Below are 18,105 nucleotides of genomic sequence, written 5' to 3'. Positions count from 1 at the left end.
GGCATGCTGGAGGGAAGAGATCAACCCAGAGGGACCTTGACAGGCTGGAGACATGGGCCCATGACAATCTCATAAGTCCAACAAGACCAAGTGCCAGGTCCTGCACCTGGGTCGGGGCAATCCCAAGCACCGATGTAGACTGGGCAGGGACTGGCTTGAGAGCAGTCCTGAAGAAGAGGTCTTCTGGGTGCTGGTGGATAAGAAGCTCAACATGAGCCACCAGTGTGCACTTGAAGTCCAGAAAGCAAATCACATCCTGGGCTGCATAGCCTAGGTTGAGGGAGGTGATTCTCCTCCTCTGCTCTACTCTGGTGAGACCCCACGTGGAGTACTGTGTCCAGTTCTGGAGCCCCTAGTACAGGAAGGATCTGGACATGCTGGAGCGTGTCCAGAGAAGGGCCGTGAGGATGATCAGAGGGCTGGAGCACCTCTGCTATGAGGACAGACTGAGAGATCTGAGGCAGTTCAGTTTGGAGAAGAGAAGGCTCTGAGGAGACCTTATTGTGGCCTTCCAGTAACTGAAGCCACCTACAAGAAAGCTGGGGAGGGACTTTTTAGGGTGTCAGGAAGTGATAGGACTAGGGGGAATGGAGCAAACTAGAAATGGGTAGATTCAGATTGGATGTTAGAAAGAAGTTCTTCCTCATGAGGGTGGTGAGACACTGGCACAGGTTGCCCAGGGAGGTGGTGGAAGCCTCACCCCTGGAAGTTTTTAAGTCCAGGCATGATGTAGTTGTGAGCAACCTGATGTAGTGTGACGTGTCCCTGCCCATAGCAGTAGGGTTGGAACTGGATGATTCTTGAGGACCCTTCCAAACCTGACAGTTCCATGATTCTTTTCATTATGTTTGTTCAAGAGGAGTAGGAATAAGAGATAATAGAAAAGGATTGATACTGACAGTAGATAGTGGCAGGAGCAGCTCTTACTGTTGTGATATGCCAAGTTATGCCCTGCTATTGCTCCCAGCTTTACTTCCAGCATAGTTTCCCTTGTGTTTAACAAAACACTAACAGTATGACATTATGTACCAAATAAAAATGGAATCAGGGTTCAGATGGCTTTTCAATTTTGCAGTCCTCTGGACTGAGGCTGCTTCAGTGTTGGTATTTCAATAATTCAAAACCAAGCAAACAAATGAAATAAACCATGGCAATTTGGAAATCCAGGCAGTGTATTCTTGAGATTTGTTATCTCACAAATTTCCAGTACTGGGAAAGACTCATGGTGGTGTCACTGGAGTGAGAGAATTCTCCGACTGCCAAAGTCATATGACATTTGTCGCTGATTTTCTGTGCAATATTACATCTTTAAGGTATCATTGGCTCTATCATTTTTCATTTTGATTTTTTGTGTTAAAGTGAGTCCTAGAGTTCATGTGTGAAGAATTTTCACTAATTTTTTAAAATTCTAACAATACTACAGGCTGGAGAGAGGCCTTGAGCACAAGCCCTATGAGGAGAGGCTGAGGGAGCTGGGATTGTTTAGCCTGGAGAAGAGGAGGCTCAGGGAAGGCCTTCTTGCTGTCTACAACTACCTGAAGGGAGGTTGTAGCCAGGTGGGAGTTGGTCTCTTCTCCCAGGCAAGCAGCACCAGAACAAGAGGACCCAGTCTCAAACTGTGCCAGGGGAAGTTTAGGCTGGAGATGAGGAGAAAGTTCTTCACCAAGAGAGTTGTTAGCCATTGGAATGTGCTGCCCAGGGAGGTGGTGGAGTCGCCATCCCTGGAGGTATTCAAGAGGGGATTGGACATGGCACTTGGTGCCATGGTTTAGTAGTCATGAGGTGTTGGGTGACAGGTTGGACTTGATGATCTTTGAGGTCTTTTCTAACCTTATTGATTCTATGCTTCTAAAAGTTATATTCTTCTAAAAGTTGTACCTCTGAAAGCTACTTTTTGGTTTGTTTTTTTTGGGGTGTTTGTTTTGGTTTGGTTTGGGTTTGGTGTTGGATGGTGGTGGTGTTCTCATCTTTATATTGCAGAAGTAAATATACTAAATATTTAGGCTGAAAATGCTATCCCATACCACAGACCCTGTAGGTTATTACTTTTAAACAGATAGTAACTGGAAAAAAAAAAGAAATTGAGACTATTTTTCTTGGAATTCACTGAGAGGATGACCTAGATAGTGTAGCTTAATCAGTTTTCTCCATCTCTCTTGTCACTGGTACCACTCCTTAGAGGTGCTGGAGGTATTAGGATGAACAGTTGAAAGCAAGATGGAAAAAAAGGCTTAACCATCTAACCATGACAAAGCCCAGAGTCTCCTGGAATGAGACACACCCACAAGACAGATGGTAAGTGCTTACATGTACTACATGAATGATTGCTCTGTGTCTTTTCATGTTGCTATTTGACCAGTGGGATAGAACCATGAGGAAAAAAAACGAGAAGCTTTTAACAAATAAGAACTTTTGCAAAAGCAGCATGCATATTTCACTGTTAATTCTGACCAATAATTATGAGTGCATATGGAAAATTGATTTTATGTGGGTACTGAATAGATGTAAACTGCAGGTCTTAGCAGAACACTGAAAGCTAACTACCAATTAAAAAGTGTTCTGCAATATATCATTGCAGTGCTCAGCAATAAAGTGTCTTAAATTCACTCTAGTCGTTGGTAACTGCTTTTTATCATAACCTAATAAAGCCAGTGCATAGCTACTAGAGCTCTTCCCACAAAGTCTTTCTCAGCAGTCACAGCTCTGCAAAATTCATAGCACAAAATGATTCATGAATTCCCTTTATTTAACCGGCACACTGAAAATGGGAACAAAGCTCTGCAGTCACTGCAACATGTTTAAAAGCATTTTTTAAGGTAAAGCATTGATGAAAAACATTAATCTTCTGTCTGTAAGGAAAAGGAAAAAAATAGAGCTGTATGAAGGTAAGCACTGTATTTATAAAGTTAGTAAACAGCAGCCAGCATAGCACAGCCATCATAGCCTGTTAGATATCTGGAGCTCTTGGGGTGAAAAATATTCTGAACAACCATTGGTGAGCCTGCTCTGGCAGGGGGCTTGGCTGGATGATCTTTCAAGGTCCCTTCTAGCCCCTAACATTCTGTGATTCTGTGAACAACTAATTTTGGTTTTGCCCTGCTTCACTAATCTGGAGCATACTTCTTTGAAGTGCTGAGCATACCTAACTCAATTGCAAAGAGTTCTGTTGCACTAAACATCATGAAAAATGAGCAACCCACAAAAGGATGGCAGAGGGCTGGAGCACCTCTCCTATCAAGACAGATTGACAGACTTGGGGCTGTTCACTCTGGAGAAGAGAGGACTCTGAGGAGACCTTATGGTGGCCTTCCAGTATCTGAAGGGGGGTACAAGTAAGCTGGGGAGGTTTAGGCTGTTGGGTAGTGATGGAACTAGAGGGAATGGAGCAAAACTAGAAATGGGTGGATTCAGACTGGATATTAGGAAGACATTCTTCACCTTAAGGATTGTGAGATGCTAGAACAGGTTGCCCAGGGAGGTGGTAGAAGCCTCATCCCTGGAAGTTTTTAAGGCCAGGCTGGATTTGGCTCTGAACAGTCTGATGTAGTGTGAGGTGACCCTGCCCATGGCAGGGAGGTTTGAACTAGATGATCCTTGAGGTCCCTTCCAACCCTATCAATTCTATGATTCTATGATAATTTCTTAGTACAGCAGCACCCTCTGGAATTAATGATAGGATCTACTGTTGTGATGTTGGAAGAGAAAGTATATTGTCATAAAATCTATGTTAACATTGGAGGGACTTGTACCACCTTCCCATTTGTTTTAATAAGAACTGATGTCATTATGTAAAATACTAGAATAATTACTTTTCATGCAGAATTAATAAGTTGCTGTAGCATTTAAACCTATCTGCTCTTTTTGCTCTCTTTATTTCCAGAAGAGCATTCTAGCTGGTGATACTCAAGTCTAGCTGTTGGTGTGTTTCCTGTCACTAGGTTTTCCCTTTTCTGCAGTGTCTGCATTTGAAACTTCAGAGTGGGGCAGTGCAGGAGGCACTGCAGTGCACTGCGAAAGAACAAGTTAAAACAAAATTCTGTATGCAATTTCTCATTTGCTTGCATGTTTATCTTTTGTGATGAAAGCAGTACAAAGGCTTCTGAGCATTTGTGGTAAGTATGTGGCGTTGGTAAGAGAAGAGCCTTGAGATGTTTCATAAGCGCAGGGCAGATGCAGAAAAAATACCTATAGGAATTGCTGTGTGCAGTGGTCCACAACGATCTTGCCATTCCCCAGTGACAGAACTGAGTAAGCACTTCCTGATTTGAGGTGACATTTAGGATGGGCTGCTCTTTACCCATTAACCTAGAGAGCTCTTCCAGGGTAAGAAATACAACAAGGTGCTCAGCAGCTGAGTGACCTCGCAGCCCCGCAGATGGTAAATCAAGGTTTGATTTTTCTTTTCTGAATAGGCATGTGGTCTCTCTGTGCCTTTTCCTGCAGTATTATGTCTGCAGGGGGAAATACATGCCACAGTTGTACACATGAACAAGGCACAGTGTATAGAAAGCATGCTGTAGGAATGGCTTTGAATTTAATAAGTGTGGGTTGAGAGCTGGAGCCCATGGTGCTGGTTGTTGCCTCAGCAGATGCAGCTCTTTTCAATTAAGTTTATGAGCAAGTGTAACTTCTTACATCATTAAAAGATTCCAAGGAGCTCTCATTCTGTGGTGGTATGCTGGATGCAGTGTTTGGGCTGGTTGTATTCTTTCAGTTCCTCTGCAGTTGCCTTATTTTTTATTTATTTTTCCCCCCACACTCTCTTTGGTGCTCCAAGAACACTGTTGGGTTTCTAGCATGGATCTGAAAATGCCTTTTTATTAAGGCACAGCTACCAGAGAATTTGTTTGAGGATTTTTCAGGTAGAGAGACAGGGAACAAAAGAAGAGAAAGATGGATTTTTGTTCATTACATGATTTTTGTAACCTAGACTTAACAGGGTAGCATTTTAATTTTTTTTTAATTGATTTTTTAAAAAATATTTCAAGAGCAAGTACAAGGAGACCTCATTGTGGCCTTCCAGTATCTGAAGGGGGCCTAGAAGATAGCTGGTGAGGGACTTTTTAGGGTATCAGGTAGTAATAGGACTGGGGGAATGTAGCAAAACTAGAAATGGGTAGATTCAGATTGGGTATTAGGAAGAAATACTTCTCCATGAGGGTGGTGAGACACTGGGACAGGTTGCCCAGGGAAGTGGTAGAAGCCTCATCCCTGGAAGTCTTTAAGGCCAGGCTGGATGTGGCTCTGAGCAGCTTGATGTACTGTGAGGTGTCCTTGCCCATGGCAGGGGGGCTGGAACTAGATGACCCTTGAGGTCCTTTCCAACCCTGACAATTCTGTGATTCTATAAGCTACATCTAGTATTTACTAATACCTTGGAAGAATTTGCAAGGTGAGAAAAGAGCCAGCTTGATCAATTAGAGTCCTGGTCTGTTGAGTGTGGAGAGGTCCATATTATGTTTTAGTGTTTGGAAGGCACTGAGGAAAGAAGAGTACAGCACTGTTTAATGGCCTTTGAGACATACTGGTAAATTATGGAGTAATTTAGATGCTTTGTGGAAGCCAGCTCTGACTGGTGAACACAATGATGCTATGATCATAGTTATATGCACCTGTGTTATCTTCCAAAGACCTTTAATAAACAGCCCAGTCACAAATTTGAAAGATTCATTTGCTGGAGGGGCAAAAGCCAAGTCAGACCATTTCTGAGAGGCTTCCCCTTTGACAAGGGAAAACCTTGCCCTTCAAGCAATTTTTGTGCAGCAATGGTCCTGTGAATCTAGGGCAGTGACAGACCTGTGGGCAGCAGGGGCTCAGGATGCTGAAGCCCAACACTGTGCACTGCCACAGATGAGTCCAAAATAATAACCAGTTGATCTGGAGGTCTGTCTGGCTGCCCTGGAGGGGTACAGAGCACCTTCCTGCTCTCTCGGTGGTCTCTCCTGCATTGCCCCGTGCAAGGTGTGGGCCAGAGGTGCACAGACTTGACATGGTGGCAACACTCAGGACTGAAGGTGCTTGTGTTGGATTTCTCTCTCCTCTGAGCCAGAGTCAAATAGCCAAAAAAGTGGAGGGAGACGGTGGGGGTGTGTGGGAGTGGGGACTTGAACTAGACCTCCTGACAGCCACAGCACTTTGGTACTGCTTTTCAAGGGCGTTTTTCTGAACCTTCAATTGTTAAAAATTGGCCGGTCCACAAAAGCAAGGATTACAGCTCAGTTTTTGTTCCGACTTTCTGCTTGTAGTGACAAAAGAGCTGGGGGGGATTGTTTTAAAGGTAATCCCTGAGCACTTATCTTTGGCCTCCAGATAGCACAGGCTGTTGCTGAGCAAGCAACCAGCTACGATGTGTAAAACATATTCATTAGGAGTACTGACAGGCTGCAGTTTAGCTCTGACCTCATGATTAACAGTAGAAAGGAAGAAGGGGTTTGTGTGTGGGATGAATTTTTAATCTCCACCCAGGAGTTGCACGGGTAAATCCTGTTAGAAAGGGAAGGGTTTGAGCACGTTTCACACATCGTTTGGACCACATCCCGATCAAACACTGCCTCTGAATGATGTCAAACCACCATTCTGGCGAATTTAAAAGAAATAATGAGTGTCACACTACATTTCACACAAAGCCGCATTCAGAGATCTGAATTTTAGTTAGTTAGTTAGTTAGTTTAAAATGTCTCAGATATAAGTCTAGAAAAAGCTAGTTTTATTTGGGATCAATAATTCAAATCCTTTTCTCCTATATTTAACTTTTAACCACTGAATTAATATATATATATACACACACACATAAAAATGACTGATACACCATCCATTCAGTTCGAGGGGGCAAAAGTAGCTGCTACAGGTGCTGTATATTTAGACCCTAATAAAAGCAATTTAATTCTTCTCCAAGATATTTTTCTTTTCCTCCAAGATATTTTTCTTTTCCTCCAAGATATTTTTCTTTTCCTCCAAGATTTCTTTTCCTCCAAGATCTTTTTTCTTCCAAGATCTTTTTTCTTCCAAGATCTTTTTTCTTCCAAGATATTTTTCTGCCAAGATATTTTTCTTTTCCTCCAAGATATTTTTCTTTTCCTCCAAGATATTTGTTTTCTCCAAGATATTTTTTTCCTCCAAGATATTTTTGTCTTCCAAGATATTTTTCTTTTCCTCCAAGATAGAATAGAATAGAATAGAATAGAATAGAATAGAATAGAATAGAATACAATAGAATAGAATAGAATAGAATAAACCAGGTTGGAAGGGACCTTCAAGATCATCACGTCCAACCTATCACCCAACACCACCTAATCAACTAACCCATGTAACCAAGCACCCTGTCAAGTCTCCTCCTGAACACCTCCAGTGACGGCGACTCCACCACCTCCCCAGGCAGTCCATTCCAATGGGCAATCACTCTCTCTGTGTAAAACTTCCTCCTGACCTCCAGCCTGAAATTCCCCTGGTGCAGCATGAGACTGTGTCCTCTTGTTCTGGTGCTGGCTGCCTGGGAGAAGAGACCAACCTCTGCCTGTTTACAACCCCCCTTCAGGTAGTTGTAGGGAGCAATAAGGTCACCCCTGAGTCTCCTCCTCTCCAGGCTAAGGAGCCCCAGCTCCCTCAGTCTCTCCTCATAGGGCTTGTGTTCCAAGCCCCTCACTAACTTCGTTGCCCTTCTCTGGACTCGTTCCAGCAAGTCAACATCCTTCCTAAACTGAGGGGCCCAGAACTGGACACAGTACTCGAGGTGTGGCCTAACCAGTGCAGTGTACAGGGGCAGAATGACCTCCCTGCTCCTGCTGGCCACACTGTTCTTAATGCAGGCCAGGATGCCATTGGCCCTCTTGGCTGCCTGGGCACACTGCAGGCTCATGTTAAGCCTACAATCAACCAGCACCCCCAGGTCCCTCTCTGCCTGGCTGCTCTCCAGCCACTCTGACCCCAGCCTGTAGCACTGCATGGGGTTGTTGTGGCCAATGTGCAGAACCCAGCACTTGGATGTGTTCAATCTCATGCCGTTGGACTCTGCCCATCTGTCCAGCCTGTCGAGGTCTCTCTGCAAAGCCCCTCTACCCTCTGGCAGATCAACTCCTGTCCCCAGCTTGGTGTCATCAGCAAATTTACTGATGATGGACTCAATGCCCTCATCCAGATCATCAATAAAGATGTTAAAGAGGATGGGGCCCAGCACTGATCCCTGGGGGACTCCACTACTGACTGGCTGCCAGCTGGATGTGACACCATTCACCACCACTCTCTGGGTTCGGCCATCCAGCCAGTTCCTAACCCAGCTCAGAGTGCTGCTGTCCAAGCTGGGGGCTGACAGCTTGGCCAGGAGATATTTTTCTTTTCATCCAAGATATTTTTCTTTTCCTCCAAGATATATTTTTCCTCCAAGATATATTTTTCCTCCAAGGTATTTTTTTCCTCCAAAATTTTTTCCCTCCAAGATATTCTTTTTCCCTCCAAGGTATTCTTTCTCCCTCCAAGGTATTCTCTTTCCCTCCAAGGTATTCTCTTTCCCTCCAAGATATTCTCTTTCCCTCCAAGATATTCTCTTTCCCTCCAAGATATATTATTTTCCTTCCAAGATATATATATTTTTTCCCTGCAAGAGAGACATCTCAGGCCAATTCCGCTGCTGAAAACTCAAATTAACAACCTGGTGAGCAATTCAGGATGCTAATACTTTTGTGCCAAGACAGGAATTTTAGCTGGTTCAAGAGTGTTTTACTTCTATGGTTAAGACCGAAAAACCAGAGTCTCTTCACACAGCTACAACTGGTTCTGATTTTTCTCCTATTAGTAACACCTGCAGTTTACTACTGGGAAATCCGCTGCCTAGTTACCTCACAACCCTTCATTTTGAGCAGTTAATGATGGAATTTTGCATTTTATCCATTTTTCTATTCCTTCCCCCCCCAGCCCCCCTTCTTCTTCATGTAGCAAAGTGTTGTTATAATGAGTTTAATTAAGCTCAAATGAGTGTTGGCTTACAATGTTACCAAAGGTTGCTATGCGCCAATAAATCATAATTAAATGTATTTAGTGTAATAGCAGGAGTCATTCACTGTCAAGTTGCTCCTAACAAATGTTAATTGTTTCCTTAAATGACAAGCCCTTCCAATTATAGAGGGGGGGAAAAAAACCCACCCCAAAGCCCAGTTTTGCCAACCGACAAGATGTTTACATTACAAAGAATATCAGTGTTTTATTCATGAGCTCTTATTCAGTCTGGTAAAGAGGTCCTATCTGGGGTGCCTGGAGGGGTTTGAATGTGCCTTGTTTTGTTGAGAAATGGTTGCTGATTGTCTTGGTGAAGTCTGGTTGCTGCATAGGCAGTGAGAAAGAACCGGTGAAATGTAGAAAAGAAGCTCCAGTGAAAGCTTTGTGGCTTAGCTGGATAGGACAAAGCACTTTCAATACGGACTACATGAACTCTGCTCATTATGAGGCAAGTTTAATAAATAAAGTTTGCAGATGACACCAAGCTGGGAGCAGGTGTCAATCTCTTAGAAGTTAGGAGGGCTGTGCAGAGGGACCTTGACAGGCTGGACAGATGGACAGAGTCCAAGGGCATGAGATTTAACAAGTCTAACTGCCAGGTTCTAAACTTCAGCCACAGCAACCCCATGCAGTGCTACAGGCTGGGGACAGAGTGGCTGGAGAGCAGCCAGGCAGAGAGGGACCTGGGGGTACTGGTTGACAGTAGGCTTAACATGAGCCAGCAGTGTGCCCAGTTGGCCAAGAAGGCCAATGGCATCCTGGCCTGCATCGGAAATAGTGTGGCAAGCAGGAACAGGGAAATCATTGTACCCCTGTACACAGCACTGGTAAGGCCACACCTTGAGTCCTGTGTCCAGTTCTGGGCCCCTCAATTTAGGAAAGATGCTGAGTTGCTGGAACATGTCCAGAGAAGGGCAAAAAAGCTGGGGAGGGGTTTGGAGCATAGTCCTATGAGGAGAGGCTGAGGGAGCTGGGATTGTTTAGCTGGGAGAAGAGGAAGCTGAGGGAAGACCTCATCACTCTCTATAACTACTTGAAGAAGGTTGTAACCAGGTGGGGGTTGGTCTTTTCTCCCAGGCAACCAGCACCAGAACAAGAGGACACAGTCTCAAGCTGCACCAGGGGAGGTTCAGGCTGGGTGTTAGAATGAAATTCTTCCCAGAAAGAGTGATTGCCCATTGGAATGTGCTACCTAGGTAGGTGGTAGTGTCACCATCCCTGGAAGTGTTGAAAAACAGCCTGGATGAGGCACTCACTGCCATGGTTTAGTTGATTAGGTGGTGTTCGGTGATAGGTTGGACTCAATGATCTAGAAGGTCTTTTCCAATCTGGTTAATTCTGTGAGGTAAGAACTCAGACTTTGAGGGCTCGCGTGTTTAGCTTAGGAGCTATGCAGTAGGCACATGTGTGTCAGAGAGTGGCAGTTTCAGGATCAGTAAGTGCCATGCCCTTGCAGCCTCAATGAACACTATTTTAAAAAGCAGCAAATATTTTGTTGTGTGCTCTGTGCAACAGTCTGTGCTTACACATGTGCTCTTAAATAATGCTTTTTACACGCAGCAAAATGTTTATACAGAAGAACTGCTCATTCCATCTGTAAGTATAAGGAAACCTTCTGGAGGAACCATGTAGTTTTCTGTGTGTTTGGTGAATATAGAATCAGAATTGTCAGGGTTAGAAGGGACCTCAAGGATCATCCAGTTCCAACCTCCCTGCCATGGGCAGGGACACCTCACACTGCAGCAGGTTGCTCAGCGCCACATCCAGCCTGGCCTTAAAAGCTTCCAGGGATGAGGCTTCTACTACCTCCCTGGGCAACCTGTTCCAGTGCCTCACTACCCTCACAGGGAACAACTTTTTCCTAACATCCAATCTGAATCTAAAAAGTCCCTCCCCAGCTTTCTTGTAGCCCCCTTCAGATACTGAAAGGCCACAATAAGGTCTCCTGGGAGCCTTCTGTTCTGCAGACTGAACAGCCCCAATTCTCTCAGTCTGTCCTCATAGCAGAGGAACCTTGCATTTGGTCTTGTCATGGGCTCACCTCTCCAGCCTGTCAAGGACCCTCTGGATGGATCCCTTTCCTCCAGCATGTCTGCTGCACCACACAGCTTTGTGTCTTGGGCAAACTTGCTGAGAGTGCACTCAATGCCAGTGTCCATATATATATTTGGAACTGGCTAGCAGATAGTGGGGCCTTGCTGGAGTTGGTGCAATGAAGGACAGCAACCCTGCATACCCAGTTTTCTTTTTCCTATGGAATGTGCTATACCTTAGCAAGTTCCCTCTTGCCGCCACCCCTGGGTGCACTCACACAGACGGTTCTGAAGCCCACAGGGCCGATCGTTAGAGCCAAACGGAAAGGCACAATTCTGCTTTCACAGCAGTCGGTCAGAACAGCGTCAGCATCTCCAATGGCATTGATTTAAAATCAGACTTTGGGGACCTGTGTTAACAGAGGAGAAATGCTGCATGTGCAAATGTTGCAGGAGAAAGAGCTAAAGAAATGAGAGTTCGATATCGTAACGTTTGGATTCTTCTGAGTCCTATTTACACACAAGGTAAAAGAAAGGCTGCGGTGGGGAACCAGGCATGCCATTGTTAAACCAGACATGTAAAATTAGAATGATTTTATTTATTTCTCCATTTGTTGGTCTCAGTTCTTCCAGTCTTCACAATAAACAATTCTGGGAGAGAGGGATTAGAAGCAGCTGCAGGCCTCTGTGTGATCTGAAGGGCACAGTAGGAGTATAAGGAATTTAAATATCATTCATTTTCTTTCCCTTTGCTCCTCTTCCCCCCGCCTTCCCCATGCCATTCTGCCTGGGAAACAATCAGTCATTCAGAGCCATGGACAATGACCCCCTACCTTTTGCAGCCCGTATCAAGAAATCCTTTGGCAAAGCAGAGCTGGACTCCAGCTAGCCCAGCACTGCTGGAAGTCACATTCTGCAGCGTTGGATGCTGGAATTCATGATTCATGGTCTTACCCTGTACGCGAAGTACCTTCAATCGCTTGTCAGAAACACCAGCTGACCACTGCCCTAGCACTCTCTATACTTCCACTTTTGTTTTAATGCCTTTTCAGTTTTCACAATGAGCCTATGGAACTTCACTGGAATTCAGTTCCTTCCTGATTAAAATGTCTTTTCTTTAAGCCCAGCTTTGCAGCATGGATGCCAGCCTGAAGGACGTATCCTGGTCAGGGTACATTTCTGGTGATTGATACAACTTCACTTCCTTGGTGATTATCTCAAATAAATCTCATTGGTATTTTGAGCCGTGATGTAGATGCCCTTTACATCCGTATAAATCTTCAGGGCAGGCTGAAAATTAGCCAGGTCCAGGCATTGATCTTGTGAGGTAAATTGCACCTAGGCAGCAGGGGCTCCATTGATAAACAACAATGCAATGCAGATAACTTACCAGCTTACTTTTAATCAATGCAGCTTCTCACAATGTATTATTCCAGCAATGGGTCTAAATCACTATGCTCTATAAGAGTTGTTTTCAAAACCTTTTAATCTAATTGGAAAAATCTTCCTTTCTACTGGTAATAAACACTCACTAAACTGTCTGCACCTAATTGAGCTGTAGTAATTTATGTGAGCTCCCCACTGCTTTTTTCCCCCTTTAATCAGACAGACTGCTTTATGTCTTTAACTAATGAAAGCTAAGACTTCGCCAACTAGATTTGATCAAATGTCACTACTGAATAAATCTTCATTAGCACTGTCGTGTCCCACGTCCTCCCCATGTCCCACTTCATCATTAACTCACAGCAACATCATCATAGAAAGGTGATAGCCACTACTTTATTTACATGTATAATCAAGCACTAGCCATTAATGTCGCACCAGATAAGAATACACAAAGACAGTGTGTTGGAGCTTTTTGTGAGGGCTTAGTAACAGTCACTGAAGTGATGCCTTTTTTTTTATTCTAGGAAGCAGGTCTCAGTAATCTAGGTGTGCTAGAAATGCCACCTCCTAGAAATGCCACCAGCTACTAGGTGCACTCACAGAAAGTTTTCCTTGTTGTAGTAGCTGCTATGGCTGGCCCTTCCCCTTGTATAAATTAATATCCCCCTCCACCTAGCAGTGCCTTTCAAAGGTACTCTAAGTAGCTTAGGTAGCAGGAACTGGCTCTGGGCAACCTGATCCGTGCTCACTGCAGAGGGGGTTGGACTACATGAGCTTTGGAGGTTGCTTCCAACCCAGACCATTCTCTGATTCTCTGATCCAGTTGTATCTTACCTAGAAGTATCAGAGGGCTGCAGCACCTCTCCTATGAGGACTGACTTAAAGAGTTGGGGCTATTCAGTCTGGAGAAGAGAAGGCTCCGAGGAGACCTTATTGTGGCCTTCCAGTATCTGAAGGGGGCTACAAGAAGGTTGGGGAGGGACTTTTTAGGGTGTCAGGTGGTGGTAGGACTGGAGGGAATGAAAAAAAAAAACCCTAGAAATGGGTAGATTCAGATTGGATGTTAGAAAGAACTTCTTCATCATGAGTGTGTTAAAACAGGTTGCCCAGGGAAGTGGTAGAAGTGCCATCCCTGGAGGTTTTTAAGGCCAGGCTGGGTGTGGCTCTGAGCAACCTGCTGTAGTGTGAGGTGTCCCTGCCCATAGCAGGGGGGTTGGAACTGGATGATCCTTGAGGACCCTTCCAACCCTGACAATGCTATGATTTTACAATTTTCAACTTTTAACTCTATTCATCAAAGGATAACTTTTAATAAGGTTAATACTAGCTTCTGAAATGTATTTAACAATTGATCTTTGGCCTTCCACCCTAGAAAAAAATTACATAAAATCGATGTAAGTCATAGATGAATCTGTAGCATAGCTGGAGCCCGGGCAGAATTTTGTTTGCCAAGAGAAGATGTAGTTAGATTTTTGCTTTGTTCACCTGCATTCCCAAGGGGTTTATATTGGGTAGCCCTACTCCTGGAAGATAAAAGGAAAATTCACAGGAGATGACTCATATTATGTGGGTTATTTAGGTTCTGTGTTTCTTTAATCATGAGAAATATTATAAATTCTATTGTATGAGAATTCTCTGACTGTGAAAAGAACATTGTCTAAAGGGTGAAGATGAAAGCATATTTGCTGAGTACAGGTGGAAGGTAGAAACAGGTACAGATTTTAAAGAAAGATACCTGCTAGTCTGTGGTTAATACTATTCATTTGGTAGACTGAATACGGCATCTACATCCATTAGGCATAGTCCAAAAGTGCATGAATTTAGCATGGAAATAATTTTTGCCCTGCATGGGTACAGTGGCTTATTCAAAGCACTGTTGAGTAGCATTATATTTTATCCTGGTGTGTTGCATCTCTCATAGCTAATGTTTCATGTTGGCAAGAAAGGATATGGCTGGATCCTCTAATCAGTGCTGAGTAAGAACAGCTATGTGGTCTGTCAAAGGGAAAAAAATATAAAAAATCAATTCCAGAGCTGCTGAGCTATTTTCTAGCAACCTAAACCTTTGGTAGGCTTTGTGACTGGAGAATATATGGTAAAGATATACACGTTTCTGTGTGCATGTATATGTGAGAGAGAATACATAATTGTGTGTAATGACTCATGTTATATCCCTATGTTACAGGCCTGTTCCACTATAAGAAAGGAAATTTCCTCCCTTCATATACCCAGTACATGTCTATACACCCACATCAGGGGGTTGGAGCACCTCTGCTATGAGGACAGGTTGAGGGAACTGGGGTTGTTCAGCCTGGAGAAGAGGAGGCTCCAGGGAGACCTAATAGCAGCTTTACAGTACCTGAAGGGGGCCTACGAGAGGGATGGAGAGAGACTGTTTACAAAGGTCTGTAGTGATAGGATGAGGGGCAATGACTTCAAACTAGAAAAGAGCAGATTTAGATTGCATGTTAGGAACAAGTTCTTTATCATGAGGGTGGTGGAATACTGTAACAGGTTACCCAGGGAGGTGGTGGGAACCCCATTCATGGCGATATTCAAGGTTATTCCCAACAGGGCTCTGATCTAGCTGAGGATTCTCCTGATTACTGGAGAGGGGGTTGGACTGGATGACCATTGGAGGTCCCTTCCAACCCAGACTGTTCTATGATTCTATGATACCCATACATGCCAGTTAAAGAAATTGTATATGTAGTTTCTAAGGAATAGACATCACAGAATTCCCATCATACGTAATATATCTTGCTGGGATTATCTCATTTTTTAAGAGGGCATCTAGCACATCCATTAAAAATTGTTTATGATTCATTTAAGTCAATTGCCTACCAGTCACAGCTTTTCTTTGTTTTCTTTTAGTCTAGCCTGCTGAATGTAAAAATAATGTAAAAAGGATCAGCTTGAGTGTGCATGCAAATGGAATCAGCGAATAGAGCATGTTTAACAGCTTACACTGTGCTGTGGAAACCTGGAGCCTATAGGTCAATGGCACTGTTTTACTCTTTTTTTTTCAAGCATGGAAGAGAGAAAAGGATGAACTACAAGATGATCAAAAAGCATTTTTCCACTGCTGCTCCTTGATATACTATTCTCTGTAACATGAATGCTGTAATAAATCATACTTTCTGTTTATTCCATGTCTTGGGGTCACTGTTCAGCACAGTCTGTGAAACTAGCTTTTTTTATTATTATTTTGTTTCAGTGAAAGCCTGTGAATATGCTCCAGCCAGCTTATCTGATTGTTTGTTCTGCTCAGCTAAGCAAACCATGCAAGTGTGCCTTGACTAAATTATCTGCTGCAAGCCTATACTGGTGTCATTCCAGTAGAGACTCTTCCATCTGTTTCATCTTATTCCCTTTCTTGTATCCTTTTCCCACTCATTGTTTGTTAAAAGTGGCTGAAAAGAAAAGGAATCATAAAAAGAAGCTTTAGATGGTTTCTCCCAGCAAGCACCTCTGATCTAAATGTCAAAACACTTTAAATTCAGAGAACAGGGTTTTCTGATCTCAAGTGAATTTATTAAAACAGGCAGCATGCTTGACCTTCAGGTAGTTTCTGTTCAAGTGAATAGAAGGAAAGGGAGGTGGTGGAGTCACCATCACTGGAGGTGTTTAGGAAGAGACTGGATGAGGCGTTTGGTGCCATAGTTTATTGATTAGATGGTGTTGGATGATGGGTTGGACTCTATGATCTCAAAAGTCTTTTCTGGTCTATTCTATTCTATTCTATTCTATTCTATTCTATTCTATTCTATTCTATTCTATTCTATTCTATTCTATTCTATTCTATTCTATTCTATTCTATTCTATTCTATTCTATTCTCATCAATTACTAATTTTAGACGCAGACATCTAACTGTTAGCTGTTTTCCTTAATTTGAAAGAGTTGAACTTAAGATGTTACCACAACTCTGGTTTTGATCAAGAAGAGTTGTAACAAGTAGCTCACTTCTGTAATTGGATTTATTTAAATCTCAGCCACTAGGAAGAAACTCCAGGCAGATTTCTTGGAAAGAAGAGCTGCATGGTGGAGCTGTGAAGACTGCAAAGAAGCAGAAGGTCATTTAAAAAGAAGTATACAGCTACAAGAACTTGCTGATAATTCTATTTCTCTTGAGTTTCTGGACTGCTCTGAGACTCCTATGCTAAATCTTTTGGGGGATTGAGTGTGAGTAGCCCTGCAAGATATTTGACAGGTTGGGTTTTTTTTTCTTTTTATTTTCATGTCATGTCCTCAGCTTAGCAGTTTGTATTTTGCTTTGTGTGACAGTGTGAAAAAAAAGCAGACTTGATTTCAAAGGATTCAAGATGATGAGATGCTTGTTTTCCCTGTCCAAAGTGTCTCATTTGGCTGAGAGCCTTCCTCCACGATCAGTCTTTAAACAAGTCTGGCTGAATTGGGGAACGCTGGTATTCAGAACCTTTCCTCAATTGTAAGAACACTGAGGAAATCAGTGGGTTAGAGGATGCTAGCCTGGAGCTGTAGATGTGTCTGTCTGATGAAGTAGAAGTATCCAATTCTATTTCATGGAATGTTCATTTCTCAAGATAAGATTCAGGTGGACATGCATAGCCTGGGTCTAAAGTACATAAATCACAGAATCACAGAATATTAGGGGCTGGAAGGGACCTCGAATGATCATCTAGTCCGACCCCCCTGCCAGAGCAGGATCATCTATACCAGGTCAAACAGGAATGTATCCAGGCGAGTTGAATATCTCCAGAGAGGTAGACTCCACAACCCCCCTGGGCAGCCTGTTCCAGTGTTTTGTCACCCTCACAGGGAAAAACTTTTTCCTAATGTTTTCATGAAACATCCTCTGCCTTTCAGGAGGTAAATAAGAAGTAAATTCAAAAATAAAGATAATTTACCTCTTACTTTCCTCCTGAAAAATCACTATATTCTAGAGCTGCTGAATTACTACTTCTGCACCGAGAAAGAATGAAGAATAAATTTGATAATCTTATATTTTCTTAATGCTGAACTAAAAACCACATCTCTAATGTCTCTATTTTTTTTCCCTTTAAAAAAGTTGATTTCTAATGAGATTTTAGAAAAAAAGTTACTTGGTGCTTTAATTATTAATATCCTGTACTGATCTGGTTTGCAAATTCATTGGTAAGATTCACAAGTTTCCATACTCATGAACTGCTTTTTCACATGGTAAAAAGAGAAATTAACTGGTAAAATTAGATCCAAGTCTGAGCTGATTTGGTTCAACACAGAGATAGCCATCTGTTGTGAATATCTAAATCTGGATGGCAGGGGTTTGAGATCCATTTATGGCAAGACATAATCATAAATATTTTCAACAGAAAATTTTATGTGGTACAGAATCACAGAATCATTGAGGCTGGAACAGACCTCTGAGATTGTCAAGTCCGCACTATGACCTGACACCACCACATCGACCAGACCATGGTACTAAGTGCCACATCCAATCTTTTCTTAAAGACCTTCAGTGATAGCGACTCCACCACCTCCCTGGGCAGTCCATCCCAGTGTCTAATTCCCCTTTCTGAGGGGAAGAGCTTCCTAATATCCAATCTAAGCCTCCCCTGGTGCAGCTTCAGGCCATGCCCTCTTGGCCTGTCACAAGTTGCCTGGGAGAATCAGTGACTGACAAAATGTCACTGATCAGCTTGGAAGTTGCTTTAAGTTTAGGTACCAAAGTTTAAACAT

This window comes from Melanerpes formicivorus, unplaced genomic scaffold (assembly GCF_026170545.1).
Source record: "Melanerpes formicivorus ecotype bairdi unplaced genomic scaffold, bMelFor1.0.p_v2 SCAF_4, whole genome shotgun sequence".
Taxonomy (NCBI): domain Eukaryota; kingdom Metazoa; phylum Chordata; class Aves; order Piciformes; family Picidae; genus Melanerpes; species Melanerpes formicivorus.
The sequence above is the reverse complement of the archived record's forward strand: the minus strand, read 5'-3'. Positions refer to the sequence as shown.